This window comes from Erinaceus europaeus, chromosome 15 (assembly GCF_950295315.1).
Source record: "Erinaceus europaeus chromosome 15, mEriEur2.1, whole genome shotgun sequence".
NCBI classification, from domain to species: domain Eukaryota; kingdom Metazoa; phylum Chordata; class Mammalia; order Eulipotyphla; family Erinaceidae; genus Erinaceus; species Erinaceus europaeus.
In genome coordinates, this window is record NC_080176.1 from 48,536,362 (window position 1) to 48,545,982 (window position 9,621).

The 9,621-nt window shown below is 40.7% G+C and overlaps 1 long non-coding RNA gene across 1 annotated transcript in view; it reads right to left on the reverse strand.

The window, feature by feature from the left end:
• LOC132533011 (uncharacterized) overlaps positions 1-8,267 on the reverse strand; it is a 94,588-nt gene extending 86,321 nt beyond the window's left edge. The window contains exon 1 of the long non-coding RNA XR_009544894.1: positions 8,206-8,267. This is a non-coding gene — a long non-coding RNA (uncharacterized LOC132533011). The remainder of the gene's footprint in view (positions 1-8,205) is intronic.
• Between the last annotated feature and the right edge of the window lie 1,354 nt (positions 8,268-9,621).

Consider the following 9,621-nt stretch of genomic DNA (forward strand, 5'->3'; position numbering starts at 1 on the left):
AAGATTTTGATGCCTAACTATTGGATCCAAAGCATATTTTTCAAGATTCATAATATACAGTGCCAAATAGTTCACAAGCCAATATAAGCCTGGTATTAAAACATACACAAATCTTACTAAAATGGTGCGCAGTTTTATTTTATTATTTTTAATAATATTTATTTTAATGAGAGCATGAGAAAGAGAGAGTGAGAGCAAGTGTGAGCGAAAGTAAGAGAGAGAGAGAGATTGACTAGAGCATGGCTCAACTTTGGCTTATGGTAATACAGTGGATTGAACCTGGGACCTAAGAGTCTCAGGCATAAAAGTCTTTTGCAAATCATTATGCTATCTCCCCAACCCTTTGTCCACTGTTTTATTACTTGTCAATTTCTATTTTCCTATGGTGATTCACATTTTGATTTATTCATTCATAAATGTCTTTTGATAAGTGTTTTTAATTAAGATCCTCTTACTTGGGCCTGGCAGTGACACACCTGTCTTGAGTGCTCATGTTACTATGAGCAAGGACACAAGTTCAAACTCCCAGCCGCCATTGCAGGGAGAAAGCTTCACAAGTAGTGAAGCAGTACTGTAGGTATCTCTTTTTCTCTCTATCTCTCCTTCCCTTCTTAATTCTCTCTGTTCTATCAAGTAAAAATTAAGGAATAAATGGCCAGTGGGAGCAGTGGGTTCGTCATGCAGGCACACCAAGTCCCAGCTATAATGCTGGTGGGAAAACAAACACAAGCACGTCCTCTCACTCTTCAGAACTGGCTTCTTAAACATGTGTTTATGATTCTCTGAGATAGAGAAACAGAGCAAGAGAAAGAGATACAGAGAGGGAGCAATGAAAGAGGGAGAGAAGCAACAGCATTAGATCCTTCCCAGGTGTTTTGGCATTTATATTTAGTGCTGGGGCTAGAACCCAGGCTGCACCGGTGACAAGATTAAAACCCCACCTAGTGAACTATTTCTCCAATTCCTACTGAAATATTTTATATGTATTGATTTGGAAAAGGCCATTGCACATACAGTTAGTAATCCTTTACCTGTTACTTTTGTATGTATTTTTTAAATTTTTCATTGATCGCACAATTTTATAGGTATAAAATATTTATTTTTGAGTTGTAACATAAATGTTATTTTCTTTGTGGTTTCTTGCAAGATTTATTTTTAAAAATTTGTTTAGAAGCTGTATTTATTTATTGGATAGAGACAGCCAGAAATTGAGAAGGGGGTGACAGAGAGGAAGACAGATGGAGAGACACCTGCCACACTGCTTTACCACTTGCAATGCTCTCCCCCTGCAGATGGGCACTGGGCGCTCAAGCCTAGGTCCTTGCCAGTGTCACATGTGCACTCAAACCAGGTGTGCCACCACCAAGCCCACTTCCTGCATAATTTCTTTGTGCCTACCTTTCTACCACATCAAGAAGTCTCCTATTTTATAAGAAGAAATTACACATGAAAAGAATGAAAAGATTAAGCATTATTTAAGAGACCACAATAAACAGAACAGGGAAAACAGAAACATGAATAGTAGAGAAAGACTTTAAGTCTGGCACCTGCTATTACAGTAAATAACAAACACAGCCTAATGACAAGAGTAGTAAATTTTTTATATATTTATAAAGAATATTATAGCTCTGTCATATTTTGATATGCTACAATGATATTTACTGAGACAGGAGCATGCAAACTTCAGAAAGAAGTACTTGTGTTTTACAGTTGACATGTTGCTTTATTCTGATAACTTTTTTCCTTTTTTTTTGTATTATTAGCGATTCAATAGTAATTTACAAAACTCTAAGATTTCAGGTGAACAAATCATACCCACATGTAGTATGTGTGCTCTAAATATACATGATCCATAGACCAATAAAAAGAAAGGGACTGTCAGGTTAGAAAAAGACCTAGATGGAAGTCTGGCGGTAGCGCAGTGGGTTAAACGCACGTGGCACAAAACGCAAGGACCGGCATAAGGATCCCGGTTTGAGCTCCCCGCTCCCCACCTGCAGGGGATTCGCTTCACAAGCGGTGAAGCAGGTCTGCAGGTGTCTTATCTTCCTCTCCCCCTCTCTGTCTTCCCCTCCTCTCTCCATTTCTCTCTGTCCTATCCAACAACGATGACAACAACAACAGCAATAATAACTACAGCAATAAAAAAACAAGGGCAACAAAAGAGAAAATAAATAAATATATAAATAAAATAAATAAAGAAAAAGACCTAGATATATAGTATGCCAAGTTTAGATAAAAATGTAGACATTTAAAGTAAAAGATGGGGAAAGATACTACATACTAGTCAAGAGAAATCTAGAGTAGCTATAATAATTTCAGTAAAAGTATACGTGAGACGGGAGTTGGGCTGTAGCACAGCGGGTTAAGCGCAGGTGGCGCAAAGCACAAGGACCGGCATAAAGATCCCGGTTGGAACCTCGGCTCCCCACCTGCAGGGGAGTCGCTTCACAGGCGGTGAAGCAGGTCTGCAGGTGTCTATCTTTCTCTCCTCCTCTCTGTCTTCCCCTCCTCTCTCCATTTCTCTCTGTCCCATCCAACAACGACAACAACAATAATAACTACAACAATAAAACAACAAGGACAACAAAAGGGAATAAATAAAATAAGTATTAAAAAAAAGTATACGTGAGACAAGGAAAGTATTAAGGACAAAGAGAAGCATTATATGATACATAGGTGATCAATTTTCCAAGAAAACATAGAAACCCTTAATATGCATGTGCCTGATAATAAAAGTGTCAAAATAGCTTATGCAAAAAAACCCCTAACATATCAAAAGAAATGTGATCCAAAATGTTAGTCCACAACTACAACTGAAGACTTCAACACCCTTCTCTCACTACTTAGCAGATCCAGTGGGGATAAAAATCAGTAAAAATGTAGTTAAACTCAACACAGTCATCAACCAAATTGTTTAAATCGACATTTATAGACCATCTCATGTGACAAACAACACTACAGAACAAAGCTACAGAAAAGTCTTCACACACAGGTTTCTTCCTTCATCAACAGATACCCCACAGAAGGAATTCAAACACATGCCCATAGCCAAGCACACCAGAATGCAGCCAGTTGGGTAGTCCTATCTGCCCTCCATTGACAGGAGTGAGTCCAGTGCACAGTCAGTAATTTGGATCTTGGTTGGCTCAGTTGCCAACAACCAAAGCCATTCAGAGATCTAAGAATAGATATCTTAGTAGGACTTGCCTCAACACAAGAGGACATCACATATACTTTTGAATAAAAAAATAAAAATCAATTAAAAATAACCTAACTTGGTGTCCATCCCCTAGAGAAAATAAATCACCGGGAACCTCCTTGTTTAGCTGCCATGAACCTCTAAAATTAAACAAGAACAAAAGAAAAGGTAAACATCAGAATACACAGTCAGAGTTGGGGGTGGGATGAGTTTCTGAAGACGTGTGGGGTTGGTGTTCCCATTTGCAGAGGCATCACTACATTAGCATAAGCCCAGGAGACCCTGAATAGGTAAAGTATAGAGTTATGTTTTAAAGTCCCAATTTCACAGGCAGATGAACCAAATGAAGAGACTAAACAGAGACAGGGTGGTAACTATGTACAGGCTTCTTGTCACTGCCACCCATTGCCCCACAGCAGAGCTCCAAGGAGCAGACATATTAGGTTGGTAATTGCACGTGCTTGGAGACTGCTGTTCCTATGTGAACTGGTGACACTGACCACTCAGGTAGGCAAACATAACAGAACAGAAATTGCAAAGCAGCTGTTCTCTGACAGCAATGAAAATTAACTATAAGAAACTAACAGAAAGATAGCTGGAAAAATAATTTTAAGAGGGATTTTTTTGAAGGATATTCTTCCAAATAACAAATGGACCAGAAAAAAAAATTCTCAATAAAATTTAAAAGTATGTTGAGTAAATGAAAATAAAATGCATCCCATCAAACTATGTGGGGTGCAGCAAAGCCAAAGTCAGTGCTTAGAAGAAATTTATAGCACTGGATACAGGTATTACTAGAGAAAGAAATATCTAACATCAATGGTATAACTTAGTCTTAGGAAACTAGAAAATGATAATAAATAAGATCCAAAACAAGCACAAGAAAGAATATAGTAGATGCTCAAGAATCAATAAATTGAAGACAAAATGTCATAGAGAAAAAAATCAATAAAATTGAAAAAAGAAGAAACTATCCCTACTGATCTTGCAGACATGGAAAGAATGACACTATTGCAAATAACTCTATATTCAGGAACAGCATCACATATATCAATAAAGGAAATTGAATAAAATATAAGTAATAAACCACCAAAACAAAAATTCCAAGCCTAGATGGTTCCATTGGTGAATTCAACCAAGTATTTAAGAAATATGGGGGGGGGGCTGGTGGTGGCACACCCAATTGAGCACACGTTAGTTTGCAAGGACCCAGGTTCAAGCCTTTGGTCCTCATCTGCAGAGGGAAAGCGTCACAAATGGTGAAGCAGGGATGCAGGTGTCTCTCTGTCTCTCTCCCTCTTTATCCCTCCCTTCCCTCTCAATTTCTTACTATCTCTAGCCAATAAATAAAGATAATAAAAATTTTAAGTAAATAAATAAGGATTTGCAAATAGCTCCCTTTTAAAATGTACCTGGTTCGCCATGAATGCAACCCAAGTTCTAGCTAACTATGTATAAAATGTATACGCCATAACAAAATGATATTTCTTGTAGGTATGGAAGACTGATTTGGCATTCAGGCAATAATATTATATGCAGAAAGCCCCCCAAAGTGAACTAAGAAAAATTCTGTAACTAATACATTTGTTATACCAAAGCTATAGGATAGAAGATTCATAAAGGGGGTCGGGCAGTAGCACAGCGGGTTAAGGGCAAGTGGCGCCAAGCACAAGTACTGGTGTAAGGATCCCGGTTGGAGCCCCTGGCTCCCCACCTGCAGGGGAGTCGCTTCACAGGCGGTGAAGCAGGTCTGCAGGTGTTTATCTTTCTCTCCCCCTCTCTGTCTTCCCCTCCTCTCTCCATTTCTCTCTGTCCTGTCCAACAACAAATGACATCCTCAACAATGATAACCACAACAAGGGTACGACAACAAGAGCAACGAGAGGGGAAAAAAATGGCCTCCAGGAGCAGTGGATTGATGGTGTAGGCACTGAGCCCAGCAATAACCCTGGAGGCAAAAAAAAAAAAGATTCATAAACAAATTTCAACTATTTTCCTAAAGATCAGAAATGAAAAAAATAATAATTTGAAGTTTTAAAAACAACACTATACGTATTATAGCACAAAAAGTGAAATAAGCATAAGCCTGTAGGATAGAAGATATGCTTTTCAACTATCTAGTTGCAGATGCTACTATGATGCCATCCCATCCTAACCTCCCCAGGAAGACAACCTCGCCAATGTGTCCTGGAACTCCACCTCTCCAGAGACATACCCCAGTAGGGAAAGACAGAAACAGGCTGGGGGTGTGGATCAAACTGTCAAGGCCCATGTCCAGTGAAGAAACAATTACAGAAGCCCAAGCCTCCACCTTCTGCACTCCTTAAAGATCTTTGGTCTATACTCCCAGAGGGAAAAAGAATAAGGAAACTCTCCTAGGAAGACTACCCCACCAATATGTCCTGGAGCCTTGCCTCCCCAGATCTTTGCCCCACTAAGGAAAGAAAGAGACTGGCTGGGAGTACAGATCGACCTTTCAATGCCCATGTTCAGTGGAGAAGCAATTGCAGAAGCCAGACCTTCCACCTTCTACACCCCATGATGACCCTGGATCCATGCTTCCAGAGGGATAAGGAATAGGAAGCTATCAAGGGAGGAGATTGGATATGGCACTCTGGGGGTGGGCATTGTGTAGAAATATACCCCTCTTATCCTATGGTCTTGTCAATATTTCCATTTTATAAATAAAAAATTAAAAAATATATAGCTCTTATTGAGAATCCATTAAAGCTCTAGAAGTATTCTGGCTCATAATTGAAAAATATTGAATCACTGTGTCTGAAAATTGGAATATACATCCAGAGATCATATCATTTATTGTCCTTACTTAATAAATTTTTTTCAGACATACATACTACAAAATAGAGAAACATATTTCACATAATAACAAGGTTAAGCAAACCAGAACTGACAAATTTAATGAAACACAGTTCAACCAGAAACATACCTGGGTAAGTATGTCTGTCTCTGTATAGAGAAAGAAAGTAGAAAGTCTTAACTTAGAGGTGGTCACACACACAAAAAAGACAATTGAGAACTCGTGATGATGCTAATTCCTTAACTTATTTTTAATATTGTGTGAAAAGTTCATAAAATTTATTGTGAACAAAAAAATTGCTAAGGAGAGCAATTTCCCTGGAATAAAATTCTGGCTGAATCCTCTTGGGAGGCATTTGGTATAAAGTAAGGAATAATTCTACACAACAGTTCCATTTTTTCTTCTCTTTTTTCCTTTTATTTCTTTCTCTTTTTTTTCCTTCTTCTTCTTTTTTTTTTTTTTTTTTGCTGCAAGGGTTATTGCTGGGGTTCACTGTATACACAACAAATCCACCACTCCTGATGATTATTTTTTTCCCTTCCTTCTTTCCTTCCTTTTCTCCCTATCTCTCTCCCTCCATTTCTTCTTTCCTTCCACCCTCCCTTTAGTCTCCATTTCTTTTCTCTTATTTATCCTTTTCTTTCCTTTCCTTTTCTTTTGATAGTGACAGAAATTGAGAGGAAGTGGGGAGATATAAATGGAGAGAGACATTTGCAGCACTGTTTATCTGTTCATGAAGTTTTACCTGGGGACTGAGAGTTTGAACTGGGGTTTTTGAGCATGCTATACCAGTTGCACCATCTTGGTATGCTTTTAAAACCCCTTCTGTTTCATTGGTTTAATCCCCCCTGCTTAAAACTGTGTTGTTTTCTGTGAGGCTGGCTTCATAGACGGGAGACATAGACGACCAGAAACTCGTGGCTGAGCTGAGAATGCAGTTTAATCTTTATTCACAAGCAGGCAAGCAGTCCAACAACCTAATCATAACACAATTCTCTCCTCCATCTCTCTCTTCCGGCCGCAGTGTCAGGAACCCAGGAATTATATAGGATAGGGGGTGGGGAGAAGGAAGAAGCGCGAAACTAGCAAGGACTAAACCAAAATATCCCAGAGGCAGGGGGAGTGAGACCAAACCAATGTAACAAAATGACCATGTAAATAGACCACAACGTCAAGCAATGTAACAGAAGGGATCCCAGAAGCAGAACTAAAAGCATACCAACATTTCCCCCTTTTCTTTTTAACTAACTGATCATAGTATCAAGAGTGTGGGTGGTTAACTCTCTTTCAGTCACCAGGAGGTTCCAGATGTCATCAGGATGCCGGCCAGGCTTCCCTGGACTGAAGACCCCACCAGTGTGTCCTGAAGCTCTGCTTCCCTAGAGACCCACCCTAATAGGGAAAGAGAGAGGCAGACTGGGAGTATGGACCAACCAGTCAATGCCCATGTTCAGCAGGGAAGCAATTACAGAAGCCAGACCTTCCACCTTCTGCAACCCACAATGACCCTGGGTCCATGCTCCCAGAGGGATAGAGAATGGGAAAGCTATCAGGGGAGGGGGTGGGATATGGAGATTGGGTGGTGGGAATTGTGTGGAGTTGTACCCCTCCTACCCTATGGTTTTGTTAATTTATCCTTTCTTAAATAAAAAAAAAAAGAGTGTGGGGTGAACAGAAACCTATATCGTACAGGCATTTTAAAAAAAAAATCTGGCACAAACATGGAGGAACAAGTAAGCAAGCAAGAAGAACCAGTGTGATGCCAAGGGAAGGCCTGAGGGGGGCGTTTCTTGCCACTGTGGGCTTCTCTTATCAAGCTAAAGGACATGTCTTACCTCTGTGGGATTCTCTTGCCTTGATGGGTGTTTCCTGCTTCTGTGGGCATTACCTAGCATGGGGGGGTTGTGTCCTATAGAGTCCCAAGGCAGCTGGCTGCAGTCAGTCTTTGAGAAACCTAGCAGCATAAAGGGAAGCTGCTATAAAGTTGTGCAAAATGTCCAAGAGGTGTACCAGTGAGTCCGATAGAAGTGCCAGTCCAAAGCAGACGTCCACAGAAGAATGCCAGGGGGTGGAACGTTGCATGAGGAAGGTCAGCCACTGGAATTCCGTTTTTCTATAGAGAACTTGACAGCTGCAATTTACTTACTTATGAAACAAAACTTGTAGCAGGTTAGAAGTTTACCACAATTGATAACTCAATGATTATAATTGGTTTAAGTATCTTTATAAATTTGGAAGGTCTTTCTCTTTTCATTTTAAGGCTGCTTAACCAATTTAAGTGCAATAAAATGTGGTAAGGCAAAGAACCACTGCTAGAGCCTCAGGCATGAGAATCATTAGCATAACCATTATTCAATCCACTGTTTCTAATTGAGAAGGTATTTGAGAGCTTCACATATCAACAACGTCCTTTGTTACACCCATAAAAGATGGAGACACACCCTAGGTGTGCACAGGTTTCTTAGACCAACTTAGTTAAAATATATTTATTTTTAACTAATTTTTATCTCAGACTTTAAATGTAAGTTAATTTTACCTTTATGAGAATTATGTTGAAAACTTTTTCATTTAACTTTGCCTGGTAATGTAGCCTTAAAGTTACATTTTTAACCTTAAAGTTAATGTTTACCAAACTTTAAACACACACATAAATATGGTCTTCAATACACAAGGAGAAAAACTTTTGTTATGAAGACATGTCATTTTAAACATGAATTTAGATCTGTACTGTCTTAGTTGTTCAGTGGGTGCGTTGTCTGGCGGCTGCATATTTTAGCTCCTCTGCCTTCAGAGCCAATCTGGGGATCTCGGCCAAGGGGCCCAGTTCCAGCAGGGAGCCCACAGTCTCTGGGTGGTCTGGGATCTGCCCAGATTTCGTAGCAGGAGGGCGGGCGGCCAGGCCGTGTAGAAGGTGCGGACCGAGGTGCCCCGGGGCAGGGGTCAGGATGGGCTGCAGCTCTGCCTGCCATGCCCGCAACCTGCTCTCAGCTCCTGAGGCTGTGGCAGCTGCACCAGTGGCGGCAGCGTGTCTCAGAGCCCTGGCCCTCACCCTGAGGCTGCTAGCAGGCTCTTGCAGGTGGGTGGCGGTCAGAAACCAGAGTGTGGCCCAGAGCGAAATGTTCCAGAAACAGAGAAACAGTCTCATGAAGAAAGGGCAGAGGCCTTTGGAAACTTCTTCAAAAATAGAAAAGCAGACCACTGTGGCTTTACTTATTTGATCTTCTTTGGTCTGTTGCATGTGTGTGGAGCCAAGATTCTTGTCCCTGTTCAGGGCGCCATTATGTTGTTTTCTCTGGGCTGGCTTCACGGGCGGGAAACATAGATGACCAGAAACTCGTGGCTGAGCTGAGAACGCAGTTTAATCTTTATTCACGAGAAGGCAAGCAGTCTAACAACCTAATCACCACACAATGTGCTCCTCCATCTCTCTCCTCTGGGCGCCGCATCTGGAACCCAGGAAGTATATAGGATAGGGGACAGGGAGAAGGAAGAAGCGCGAAACTAGCAGGACTAAACCAAAATCTCCCAGAGCCAGGGGGAATGAGACCAAACCAATGTAACAGAATGACCATGTAAATAGACCACAACATCAAGCAACGTA